The following is a 14,614-nucleotide window of genomic DNA, read 5'->3' as shown; positions in this document are numbered from 1 at the left end:
TAGTTGTTGAGATAAATAAAGAGATTTCCAATGAAGCCTAAAGCTCACCCAAGATCAATAAGATATGCAAAATCACTGACAATAACGATAATCTCAGACTATTTAGATAGAGTTACAATTCATTTTGCTTACTCTCCATAGACAGATCTCATGTCCATGACATTCCTCACTGTAGACCAGTCGATTCCCATCCCACTCAGATACGACTTGCCAACAACCCATTTCCAATGTTCGTAATCCGCTGTGAAATCCTCCGGAGATATTTACCCAAAGAAATCCCTCTCTTAAACACAAAGTGACTAGGTAAGGATGTATATACCTTTCCAGATCATAAAATCCTCTTCGCCTTTCTTGTAAACTGGAGTAGTTGACCACACAAAGTGTAAAACCCCAAATTTTCAATTCGTATCTCGAGGAAAAATAAATAGTAGAATTTTAAGAAAATCTTGAAAGTGGGACTTAGGGGTAAAACTTTAGGATGTTTATGATCATTTTTAATGGAATCTGACCTCACCATTAGATTCAAAATGATCGAAAAACATAGTTTAGCCTGTAAGCACGCTCAAGTGCGAGTCCGAATATAAAGATTTCAAAATCCTTGATTATCGGGTCGGACCAGGCTAAAATAGTGACTTTTTGTTAGAGAAAGAATTAGTAAGATTCGATTATACCATTGAGTTCGTAATGAAAAATTATTGAATATGGACTATTTATATGCCATTTTTGGAGATCAGGAAGTCGAATTATCGTAAAAAATGAAAACGACGTAAAGTTTAGGGGTCACATCAGGCTAAAAGTGTAAACTTTTGATAGAGACATAATTTGTATAAATTGACTATACCATTAGATCCGGAATGAAAAATTAGGTGAAATAGAGTATTCATTTGTCAGTTTTGGAGTCCGGACGGTCAAGTTATCATCGATCGAAACAATAGGCAAAATACTGATTTCGTCCCAAATTTTATATAAATAAAATTACATTTTTTTTAAAAAACTCATCTTCCCCAACTTTTCCATACGGCTGAGACATATAAAAAATGAAAATTTTTTTTCTCTTCGATCTTCCGTCTCAGATCTCTCACAAACGGCTCGCCGTCGACGATCGACGCAGAAGGGAGAAATGTCCGCAGCTACGTTCTCTACAAAACCCACCCAACCTTTCTTCGTTTCACTTTCTATTTTATCTAATATCGTCAAAAATCAGCCGTATTTGGATACAAAAATTTCGAAACTTTGACCTCAGATTTCGTCCGTTTCAGGGTCAAACCGTCTTCCGACGCAGAAGAGAGAAACGTCCGCAGCCTCATTCTCTACATAACCCAACCAAATTCCTTCTGTTTTCTCGTCTTTTTCACCTCGTATAGTAAAAAATCAGCCGTATTTTTATACGGAGATTTCGTAACTTTGACCTCGGTTTTCATCGGTTTCGGGGTCAAACCGTCTTTCACCGTAGAAGGGAGAAGAGACGAGCACATCGAGATCTTCGAAACCACCAGGCCGGTTTCGAAAATCAGCCGCTTCGAAGTTCGATCCGTCTCGATTTCCGTGTCTATCGCCTCGATTTTCGCATACACCCTTTGATCATTTCGCCTAGAGATTGTAAGGAACTTTCAATTTCTATTAATAATCGTAGATTGTGAAAATTGCATTTAGGATTTTATCGGAAAAATTTGAATGTATTTCTAAAATATAGAATTCTTTTATTATTTCAAAAATTTACGCCAGAAATTGCATGTTTGATATGTTTAATTGTATTTTTAACAAATTATATGTGGGTAGGGTATTTTAACGGGTTATTTCTATAAATTGGGTCTTGTGCACTACTCGGACCCCGTTTTGATATGAAATTTGTATTTTTTTCAATATTATTGATAGAAATAAATTCTATAGTTGAAAAATGTGATTTAATATCCAATGAACTCATATTGAGTTGATGAATATCAAAAAATGGATATTTTATGAAGAGATTGAAAATTGTAAAAATCGGAAAAAGGGAAAAATGGTATGAAACGGTAAAATGTCAGAGTCACACCTGAGGGGTGATGTCTGTATTTTACGTTGTTGTGTTGTGTGCAGGTTGGTGAACAGATATCCATGGATAATATTACTGGTTGCATGTTTATTTACTTTCTGTTAGCGCGAGGCGTTGTTTACGTTTCCGTTTGTTACTTATTTTAGACCGGGTGGCCACACTTGTATAGTAGGAAACTGGATATCTATTTTCAACCTTGTATTGTTAATTTCTCTTTTGTTTTCAAATGAAAATAATATATATGTAACTATTTTGTGAGCTGTTAAAGAGTTTGTGAATGTCTGAAGGGATAGTGCGTCATATCATCTGGAGTTGTGTACTATCTTGGGATGTACGGTAGGGACCACCAAGCTCATACGTGGTATGGGACGCATATAAGAGTGGAGTCACAACTGGAATCCGGGATATTCCGCTCTATCTTTACCAGTGAACTTGTAATGTAAAGGTGGTCATATACGAATGATTTGTATATTTGGGAATCACATGCACGCCTGATAGGCATAGACGAAGATGATTAGTCAGTGATCACTAACAATCTATAGTAGTCGAACGTTCTGACACATCGAAAAGAAACCCATTGCTTACGGTCACGTCAAACAGCCAGCTTAAGCCGGATAAATGGTCAACCAAGTGTGATAAGTGCAGCGACCGGCCACAAAATCAGGAACTAAAAACCAGAGAGAAATTGTAACATCATGTCCCGACTAGGAGCCATCCAGTCGTGAATCCCAACACTCTAATTCCAATACTCCACCATTGTGTATTATGTATCTGTTGCTTATTTTGATATATAAAATGAAATCCATGTTTAATGTTTCCATTTGATCAATTAGATTTGTATAAAAAGAGAATGTTATAGTGAGTAATGATGATCGATGTAATGTGAGTTTTAAAATGTTTAGTTACTCATCCCTGGCTATATGTACCAGTTAATTGTAGTTTCTTCTGTAAAATTTTATATATTTTAAAATGATCCAGTATGTTTATTCGTTCATGTTAAGAGGGGTTATTAGCAGAAATTGTGTTCTTCCTTACTGGGTAACCATTGTTACTCACCATTTCCTTCTCCATTTTTTAGTTTTAGATCTGAAGCTTGCGAGACAGGTATAGAGCATGAGTGAGAATCATCTAATGGGTCAGATAGACAGCCAGAGTTCATCACTTGGTGAGTATTGAGGTTACACCCCCTATTGGTGTCAATTATTCCAAGAGTATTATAGATGTTGTTTTGAGTGTTAGGATTTCTGTTAGAGTGAGGAACTTTGTATAATCCTGTATTTTGGTTATTCTTCCGCACTCTGATCTTTCGTACGTTATTAAACGTATATAAGCTTCCGCTAGTATTATATCTTGTATATGTATGCAGGATTGTATGTCATTTATCAGGTGCAGGTTAAACGCCTTGGAATATTAACATAAACAGAGGAGACCATGCTGAAATTTCGAGGTGTCACCTAGTACCTCGAGATCTAATATGGGGATTTGTGTTAGTGTTCGGCGGGGCGCCACACAAAGTGACCACTAGGTCGCAACACGCGGTTCAGCTTTAAGAGAAGTTTACCACCTGTATATTTTAAATCACAATGAGCTCCTATAACAAAATATGTTATTAAAACAAAGAATCAAATTGTAATTGTAAGATTGAAAATACCTTCAACGTGCCAAAGCACTCTACAGCGTGCACAGTGGAGTTTAACAGTTTTTCCTTTGACGACTTCCTTTTAAGATGGGTATAATTTGCAATATGGGAAGGCTAATCCACGCACTTTGCCCTCTTCGATGGTCACCTCAACCATCCTCTATTCTAATAAACTACTTTTATATCTTTCAAAAACGTGAAACATGATGAAGCACAATTTGTAGAAATTGGGAAAAAAAAGGTGACAAAAAAATAGAAAGAGACGAGTGATAGTTCAAGGAGATATAAGGTAAAGAAGCATTTACTCTCTCAATGAACTCGATGTAACGTAGAGCACCATTTTTAAACCGAGTTCCACTACCAGGAAATGCCATTTTTAAAAATGACAGGAAGGAAGCACTTCAATCATCAGCTGAAGTAAGCCATCAAGCTTAGTTGAAAGAAACTTTTCATGGTCCTGGCCATATGAATTCAGCAAAGAGATTTGTGAGAAGAACATTCCAAAGTGCAAAACATAGATATTTAAAGCCTGGGTATTATAAACTTCACATATATTTAATAATGCTTAGTTGTAGAAGTGAAAACTACAAGGGGCATCCCCAAGTATACTCACCTCCACCCTCTACCCCACACAAGTATTCTTTACCTTCAGCTAACCTCAGCAAAACACTTGGAGAAAGAAAATCCCTTTTTTCGGGTCTTATCAGAAGGCACCAAATATGCGTTAGATCATCTTTTTCCCTTCTCCTTTATCTGGGCTTGGGACCGGCAATGTAAAAGGTTTAATTTTTTCATTGGCGGAGTTAAAAAAGTTTGCCTAAAAAGAAAAAAACTATTAGTTACTAATTAAATAATATAAAATAATGTGAAAGTTCTAGAAAACAATAAATGAGTCATTAAAAACTAGTATTAAGTAAGTCTACCATTGTAATATGTACTGAATCAATCAAAGTCATATAGGAATGCATATGTAGTACATATCCAAAGACAATAGAAATGTAATACAAGTCCAAAAGATAGGAGTAGATCATGCTATGATATATGTCATCATACGAGGCCATCTAATGATGGAGCCTATGTCAATGTTCGCAAACGTCATTCCCTCAGTCACATCTTTATCCTATAGCTGTGCAGACATGTCAAAAATCTCATCAATAAGGACATGATAGTAATCCAGGGACAATACCTCTACACGAACAAGTATCCCATGGGCATAGATCTTAGTCAAATGGAGGTTGCACAAATTGCACCTCTGACCACGTGGGGCGGGATAGTGTGATAATGTTATCCCCTACAAACAATTAAGAGTATTAATATTCTATACAAGATAATTAAAAAAATATAATTTTAACAAAATGTACATCAATACCTCAAAAGAGCTTCCAACGTCATATTGTGAAGAGGACTTGGTAGATGACTGCAGCACTGAGTTTAATTTCTCTGTCAAATTCTGAAGTTGCTGACTCATATTGAATACATGACCTTCCCATTTTTGTATCTCAATTTGTTTTGGAACCATGTACTGCATAGCTGTTTTTGATATTCCCCCACCCAAGCCTCTCACTCGCCCTTTTCTATCTTTCCCACATACCTATGAAATAAATGTTAATCTTATTAGAATAAAATCATGTATGTAAAAAAAAAAAATGAACGAAATAACATGAATATACCTTTGCAACTGTATTATTATCTAAATCGTTTATTCCAAATGTGGGATCCAAACTAATCAATTCCTTAATTAAAAACTGTAAAATAAAAAACTTATTATAAATTAATCTTTTGTTTAATAAAAAAATAAAATAAATTCCTGACCACTCACAATGGTATTGCTCAATTCGGGTGTCAAAACAGTACCACCAAGCCCAGTGTGACTAGAGATGTACAACTCTGTTCTGCTCGGCTGGCTACCATCTGATCTCGTTTTTCTCTATAAAATAGAAATCATATATGATATATCTATAAAAAATAATCAAGTATCTGCCCACATTTAATTATAATGTAAGACTTACCAACTCCTCAGCCCTATTCGCTATACCCTTTCTACTAGTATTGTGTGGGGCTTTCATTTTGCCACGTAGATTCATATACTTCAAGCTCTTTTTCTTTTCCTCGGGTGTAGACTTTAAGTCGACAAACATCTCCCAATCCTCTTGCTTTACCCATCTTTTAGGTTTATTCATCTTGTACTGAGCATTTGTAGTACCAGATGTACGATATTTCTTTCCTAGTCGGTACTTCCAATTCCTCCAAGCATTACCAGCTTTCTACAAACAGAAATCCCGATGATCATCGGTGATTTCAAAGTGATCCTATTTAAGAAAATAAACAAATTGATCAAATTAAACAATAAAGATATAGTAAATAGAAGTCAACATTAATAAAAATATTATAAATAAATAATAATTACCTGGATCAAATGCCAGATGAGATCAAGTATATGGGTAGGTACTCTATTCCAAGAAGGGTATAGAGGTGATACATTCACCATAGCAAAACGACCTACAAGTGTAGCTAATGCAACTGAATTCTCACCGATGCATTGTCTATGCCCATTGAAGCTCAAATAACGTCGTGGACAAGAAGATGAAGAAGAAGCGCGATTTGTAGTTAGTATCGAAGAAGATGGTGCATCTATCGATTGGGAAGATGTAGGTCTATGTCCCGATAATTTAGGTTGAGAAGCTAAACGGTCATGCAATGAATCATGTAACTCGGAAGCATCAGAGTTTGGATCACGAAACCCATTCTGTGACATATTGCCTACATTCAAATTGTAACATACAAATAATTTATTAGAGCACAAAAAAAATTAAATATTATAAAATAAATAATAATTAACTGGATCAAATGCCAAATGAGATCAAGTATATGGGTAGGTACTCTATTCTAAGAAAGGTATAGAGGTGATACATTCGTCATAACAAAACAACCTATAAGTGTAGCTAAAGTAACTAAATTCTCACTAATGGATTGTCCATTTCTATTGAAGCTCAAACGATGTTGTGGACAAGAAGATGAAGAAGAAACGTGATCTATGGTTAGTGTCGAAGAAGATGGTGCATCTATTGATTGCGGAGATGTAGACCTATGTCCCGATAATTCAGGTCGAGAAGTTAAATGGTCATGCAATGAATCATGTAGCTTGGATGCATCAGATTTTGGATCACGAGACCCATGCTGTGACATATTGCCTGCATTCAAATTATAACATACAAATAATTTATTAGAACATTAAAAATATTAAATATTATAAATAAACATGCAACAGAAATATTAGCAACTTACATCAATGTGGAAACATGGTATATATGGTAGATGTTATTGATATTCTAATTTTCATCATCTTCTATAATATCTTCTTGAAGGGCTGAGGTCAAGGTATTTGCAACCATATTTGCAGCAAAAGAATATGAATCCTCAAAAGCATCTACATCTCGATTCAATCTCTTTGGAGCTTCTAATACGAAGTGCCAATCATCTGTAAGAATAAAAGGTTCATCATCTTCTCTTGAATTCTTCATTAATGTCCCTAAATTAACATATCTCAAATTTGTTTCTGGATCAACGACATAACCATTTGAGACTTTGATACGTATCCAATCACAATAAAATACAGTCTCCGTGAAGTCAACATAATTCAATTCAATTATTTTTTTAATGACACCGTAATAAGTAACTTCTTGGTCCACCATATTCATATCCCTAGCACTTGACTTAAAACTGGTCATAGCCTTCATTGAGACCCCTGAATTTTGTGTTATCAAGTTCATTTCATATTTCATTGTGTGGAAAACATAACCATTTATGGCAAATGCGTTACATGAAATGGCATCAAAGTATGGACCGTTTGCAAGGCTCTTTGTAATCGATGGATGAGCTTCATTAATTGTTCTCTAACCCAAGGGACATAAGGTAGTGGAGGCTCTGATCGTGGATTGGCCTTACGATTTCTTACTCGTGTGTGTCCTTGAAGATTGTGTGTTTGAAAGTATTCTTGGTACCTCCTATTAAAAATATTGTAAGTTCATTATAAAAGCCTAAATTAAATATGATAATCAAGTATGAATTTTACTTACTTTTCCCATTTTAGATTTTCATTAGATTGTAAGAGTACCCACTTGCGGGCTTGTTGGTATTGCACATTAGTAAGAACATATGACTTTCCATTTTTATCGATAGGATAGGCACGCTCACTATCATCGTCCATGAATCTTCCACGTCCTTTCTTATGACTTCCTAAAATACTTATACTTTTCGGCATATAATGCATAGAATACATCATTGCTTCTTCTAGGAGATAACATTCTGAAATAGAGCCTTCTGGATATGTATGATTAACAACATACCGTTTAAAACTCCTCATCATCCTGATACATGTGTCACATATCAGGAAGTATTTTTTTAAAATAAATTAATTAAAATAAATCATAAATTATATTATCGAATTACAGTTCAAAAGGATACATCCATCGGTATCTGACAGGTCCACACATTAGAGCTTCCTCTGCTAAGTGCACAACAACGTGTATCATAGAAACAAAGTATAAGTATTTTTGGCCGGTGAACATCAATGGCAAAGAGGAATTACCCAAAGCTTTGTACGAATTGTCCCATCAGGAAAAATATTTAATCTACAAAACTCTGTACAATTTGAAAGTTCCTGCGGAGTATAGTTCAAATTGGAAACACAATGTGAATTTACAAGAGCTTCAGTTGAAAAATCTAAAGTCACATGATTATCACATCCTTATGCAACAACTACTTCCGGTGTTGTTAATGCATGCATTCAAAACACAGAAGCAGAAACCATTACGTGTTGCTATTCTACAATTATCATTATTTTTCAACATCTTGTGCTAAAAAAAAGTCAATCGTATGGAGTTGCAGAGTATTAAGAAGGTGTTGTAGAAACCTTCTTTGCCATTGATGTTCACCGGCCATAAATTTTTCTTTATCTTCATTTCTTTCAAATTTAACCAGGCTTTACAACCATCCTTAGTCTTATCATTAGTCTTTATTATTGTTGTAAAGAGGTTTTCTGTCACATTCTTTTCAACATGCATCACATCTATATTATGGCGAATATGAAGTTCTTTCCAATATGGTAAGTCAAAGAATATTGACTTTTTTGACCACGGAGTTTCATCATTTGTAGATCTCTTCCTCTTCTTGTAAGGGACTTTTCCAAATTCGGTCAGAATAGTTTCCATTTTGTTTAATAATTCGATACCACTCAAACGACGACTCGGCTTCCTATGTTCCTCCATTCCATTAAACTGTGATTTTTGACTTCTAAAACGATGTGTTGGATCGGTTAAGAATTTTCTGTGTCCCATGTAATCAAACTTCCCTCCATGTTTTAACCAGACTGATTCAGTCGCTTCACTACAAACAGAACATCCAAACTTACCTGCGGTCCTACAACCCGACATATGACTATACGCTGGAAAATCATGTATAGCCCATAGCAAAATTGTTTTCATGGTAAACATACTCTTAGTGATACAATCATACGTTTCAATTCCAGTCGACTATAACTCATTCAACTCTGCGATCAATGGTTGCAAGTAGACTTCAATGTCATGTCTTGGACTAGTTTTTCTAGGAATCAATAATGTTAACATCATAAATTCTTTCCGCATACATAACGATGGTGGAAGATTGTACGGAATAACTATAATTGGCCAACAACTGTATGAATTATTTTTTATTCCAAATGGATTAAATCCATCTGTTGCAAGTTTTAACCGTACGTTACGTGGCTCAGCAACAAAATCTTTCCATTTACAATCTATTGTTCTCCAACAAGTAGAATCCCTCGGATGATACATGAACATCTTGTTTTCATTTTCATCGACTTTTGAATGCCATTTCATATTCTCTACAATCCACGATATAGTGTACATCCGTTTCAATCTTGGTGTTAGTGGAAAATATCTTAAAATTTTCTGTGCTAGATGCTTGCTCTTCGACTTTCTTTCGTTAATTGGTTTCCATCGCTCTCATCACATTTAGGACAATTATCCCTATGTTCATGCTCTCTCCAATACAATATGCAATCATTAGGACATGCATGAATAATTTCACATTTCATTATCAGAGTCTTAATCATCTTCTTTGTAGAGTAGGTGTTTTCTGGTAAAGTGTTCTCCTTCGGTAGTATTCTTTTAATCATTTGCAATAACTCGTTGAAGCTCTTGTGAGACCATTGATGTCTACTCTTCATGCTCAACAATTCAACTGTAATCGACAATTTTGTATCTTCTTCTCGATACGACGGATATAGGGGTTGTATCGCATTTTTCATCATTCTCTTATATTGAATATCATCTTCAACGTGGCCATCATTTTCTTCACGACATTCATCTACAAAAGTATCTACATCATCTTCAACTTCTTCATTAGGAAAATAGCCAAGTGCGTCATTCAATATATCAGTCACTCTTGGGTATGCATCTTTGTCATACTAACTATCAGATGCACTAGCCCCAACTGTAAAATGACTTTCACCCCAATATTCACCATGAAAACTCTATGTCGTGTAAGATGTATCAATACCGTCACAGATTAGGTGTTCTGAAATTACGTCTAGTTTTTTCTTCCCAGAAGACATGTTACGACATTTGATACAAGGACAATAATAGTAACCATCGGCCCCCAAACTCAAACTATTTTGTTTCAAATACGCGAGGAAAGAATATATACCTTTGAGATATTCATTTGATAACCTAGGTTTCGTTATCCACTCTTTACTTGGAATCATCGGTGTCGAAGACATCTATAAGTTGAATGAGTAGAATGACATAGTTTAATGGAAATTTCAACAAATTGAAAACAAAATGTATGATTTTTAAGATTTGAGGTCACGATTCAAGTCCAATTTACCAAAAAATAAAAAAGATTTGAATAGATAATAATCGTCTTTAGTTGAACTGAAGGCGGTGACCTAACATTAATAAGAAACATCAACGGTTATGAATAATCAGTGATGGTAATACACATGAATTGAAAAGACTATTTTGTGGCAAGACACAAACATTCTAAGGGATCAACCTCCATAATTGTCAATAGACACATTTGGAACATACTGTTATATGCACGAGATAATAGAGTCGAGACATGACATCATATTATGTAAGGCAATTGAAAAATGAGACAATCAAACAATCAAGAGATACAACCAATCAAAGATCTTGAAAATCAATAAATATGCATCTGATAACAAAATCGAGTCAAACGGCTGATGTCATTTGGGATGATTTTAGGTTCAGTTATTGGTAAGGGGCTGCAGAGGTATGGGATTCACTGGGATTAATGGGGATTGGGAACTGATGGATTTAGGAAAAGAGTGTTTTAGGTGTAAGGGTATTGAGACTTGGGATGAAACCTATCCATTGATATTCTGAATTCTACTTCTTTTATGTTGCCTATTAACTGACTGAGCGACAGGCGTAGACATATCCTCCTATGATTAATTGCTTTAAGTCTTTGTAAAAGGAAACAAACACGTATGTCAATATGTTGGTGTTTGGCAAGGATAATAGGTGTTTGACACGATGTCTTTGAGAACTTGACATGCCAATGCACCTGTGGATGTGTTTCACGGTATGAAAGAGATGTATATACCTATCAAGAAAAAAATGAAGGAAGCTGCTATATTTAAGTTAGTTTTTTTTTTTTTTTCATATACAATGAAGGAAATATATGAGAAGAGAACATAGTTTTATATACCATAACATAGTAGTTAGTAAAAATAGATTTCTAAAATAAAACCGTGGTTCTTAATCAGTTAGTGTACGAGTCTTTCATAATTTTTTTTTTTAAAGATAAATAAAGGGTGATTCTACTTTATGTATTAAGCTGTGTATCAGGTTGTGTCCATGTGTTGATACATGTACTACATGACAAAATTCTTATAAGCGTTGTTATTGTTACATTGCTTTAAACATAGAATAAACAAGAGGAAGAAGGACATGAGACAAATCACTCTCTCTAGGAAAGCTTAAGGTTTTATTTATCCAAAATAAATAAAAACAACAACAACAAAGATTTAAGGTTTAGAATGAGTCTTAAGTTAGGCATTGCATCAACACAACCTTACAATGAACACACACATCGGCCATCCTTGCATCCAAAGATATAGAATTCTTAAAATTCTATTACAACTAAACAAGTACATGGTGATGTAGAACAACCTAAGGTTTGCTTTAAGTAGGATTTAAGGTGTTGGAAGTTGAGGTTCATGGGTTGAAAAATAGGTTTTAGGGATACGGTTTGTGGTAGGATGATTTTATCAAGGTAAGAATTTTAGCACTGATGTTATAGGGCTGTTTCTGACAATGGCTAAGAAGGGTCATTTTTTAAGAAGTAATAGGATATTCTCTATATTGCTGATGTCATTTGCACCACATGTCAAACGGTTGTTGGACTGTAAGAAAAAATAAAAAATAAAATCATTCAAGGAAAACCTAGAAAAAGAACAAATGGAAATATGTGGATCATTCAAAACTGGGCTGGATCGAAAACAATAACTAAACAAATACGTAATATGGTAAGCCAATAAAACGGGAATAAGCATAGAACAAACCACAGAATCAGATTTTGGTGGCACATTGCACCTAGGAAAAGAAAAGTTCAAATGCATCGTCAACAATAGAATTAACAATTGAGCCATCAAAAACATTCAACTATCAGTGAAAGTGAAATGAGTGTCACGAGTATTCTCCCGAATACTAGGAAAATTATCCAAACTGAAATTCGCATGTTGTCATGGTAATAAATCTGCTTCTTTAATTATTCTCTTTAATAATATATATAGTGGGGCATTTTTATTTTGTGACCCATAAAGCTACAGTGAGCCACACCCACAGGAGAGAGAGATTAAAAATAAAAACTAAATGATATTTTACGGTAAGGTTCTAACTTCTAAGAGGCTGTTAGGTAACTATTCTCGTAATAGATTGGTACTTTATCTTTAATTGTTTCATAAACATCCTTCAAACCAATTTTGGAAAATAGAACCAGTTCTATCGTAATGATTACCACATCAAACGTAAAAGAGATGAGACTTGGTAGGTCTCATGCACTTATACTAAAAATAATATCTAATTTATTATGTGATATACTACTTGTAGAGGGATAAAATCATCTCTCATCTACTTTAGGTCAAGATCAAGGATTTGGATTTCGACAAATATATGATACGATGAGGTTCCAACCCAACACTAATTCTAGGTCAACTATGTCTCAAAAATCATCACAAAGTTAGATTAGAGGTTTAAATCAACAAGGGAAAACTTCCAAAATTGTTGAAAACAATAAAAAAAAATATGAAAAATTATGAAATATATATAATGAAAATTCATAAAATCTAACTAAAACATAAAATCAAATCTTAAGTTGAAATTTGTCAATTCTAAATTTTAAATTCTTAATTCAAAATTAACAAAAAATATTAAAATCCGAAAAAAGCTAAAATCTAAAATCTGTACCGTTTCAAATCGTGCAACAAAGATCTTCCCCAAGCTGTTCTCTATCTCACATGCTTTCTGCAACACAAAAAAGTAAAGAAAATTTAGAGATTGGAGAGCTCTAAAGCCGCTAAATAAAGAAAATTTTCCCTCCATTTTATAATCAAATTAAACAAACCATAACTTCTCAAAATCTCACTGTAGAATATCTACTTGAATCCAAGGAGAAAGAAAAAAATGGTGAAAAAATTCAGATCTAATCATATCAAAACACTCAGATCTTTGAAATCATTTGGATCCTTAATCAAATTTTTATTTGTTTTTAGGTTTTGTTTCGTGTAAAATTAACACATTTGGAAAACAAAAAATCAAAATTAATATATTTTGTGAAATCCAAAACCCTAGATCTCATCCTCATCAATCTGAACAACGCTAAGGATCCATCAACCTGAGAGTGTGTGAGAGAGAGAGAGAGAGAGAGAGAGAAAGAGAGTCACCTTAAAAAATAATAGATCACTCCATCGTTTCCAATCTTGAGAGATCGAGAGATCACTTCGAACGATCAAATAGAGAGTGATTGAGCGATGACATCGATCCAGAGATGTGATCGATATAGAGATGAGATTGAGGGAAATAGGGAGAGAAATCGATCGACAGTGAGAAATCAATGGAGAGGTCGATCGATTGAGTGAGATAGAGAGAGAGTCAGAGAGTGAGAGGTCGATCGATCGACTGTGAGAGAGAAACAGTAAGATTTGACTGTGAGAGAGGGAGAGAAACAGTAAGATTCGACTGTGAGATTGAGTGAGATAGAGAGAGAGGCAGAGAGTGAGAGGTCGATCAATCGACTGTGAGAGAGAGACAGTAAGATTCGACTGTGAGAGAGGGAGAGAACCAATTTGGCTGTGAGAGGGAGAGAAACAGTAGGATGCGACCGTGAGAGAGGGAAAGAGGGTAGAGAATTTCGGGTATAAAATTCGACCGAAAATGTAGTCCACGGGCCGCGGAGTTTCAAGTTTAAAATTCGACGGGCCAGGCCCAACAATTTTTTTTAGAAAAATGTATGATTTTCACGTAGTGAAAGTCTCCTACTAATCTTTAAAGAATATAGAATCCTAATTATATTGGGTTTATAATAATATTGATATTCTTAAATATCATAGAATCCTTGTGCGATTTGGAAACAAAATCGTGGAGTTCAATAAGGCCACACGTTACATGAGTTTCTAATAAAAAATGGATAGCTATCGAACTCTCAAAATTTCAAATTAGAATTTAATAGTGAATTACAAGCGTATGACATTGGATCATAGTTTTTGGATGCCAAGATATGAGCTCACGACTCATAGTAGGATTTAAGTAGATTTTAACAAATATAAAATATTTAAAATACAGAAAGATTTATCGAATCTCTTGGAGCAATCGATAAATTTTAGACTAGTTAAAATAATATTTTTCACTTTTTAACAAGAA

At 34.5% G+C, this 14,614-nt stretch overlaps 1 long non-coding RNA gene across 1 annotated transcript; it reads right to left on the bottom strand.

Moving 5' to 3' along the window:
- Positions 1 to 5,315: 5,315 nt before the first annotated feature.
- LOC147386925 (uncharacterized) lies at positions 5,316 to 5,715 on the bottom strand. The gene is made up of 3 exons (XR_015172186.1): positions 5,681 to 5,715; positions 5,491 to 5,598; positions 5,316 to 5,416 (listed from the first exon to the last, which is right to left on the bottom strand). It is a non-coding gene; the product is annotated as an uncharacterized LOC147386925 (long non-coding RNA).
- Positions 5,716 to 14,614: the final 8,899 nt, after the last annotated feature.

This window comes from Akebia trifoliata, chromosome 14 (genome assembly GCF_017979445.1).
Source record: "Akebia trifoliata isolate Shusen 1 chromosome 14, ASM1797944v1, whole genome shotgun sequence".
In the NCBI taxonomy this organism is placed as follows: Eukaryota; Viridiplantae; Streptophyta; class Magnoliopsida; order Ranunculales; family Lardizabalaceae; genus Akebia; species Akebia trifoliata.
Note: the sequence above shows the minus strand (reverse complement) of the source record. Positions and strands in the feature narration are given on the sequence as shown.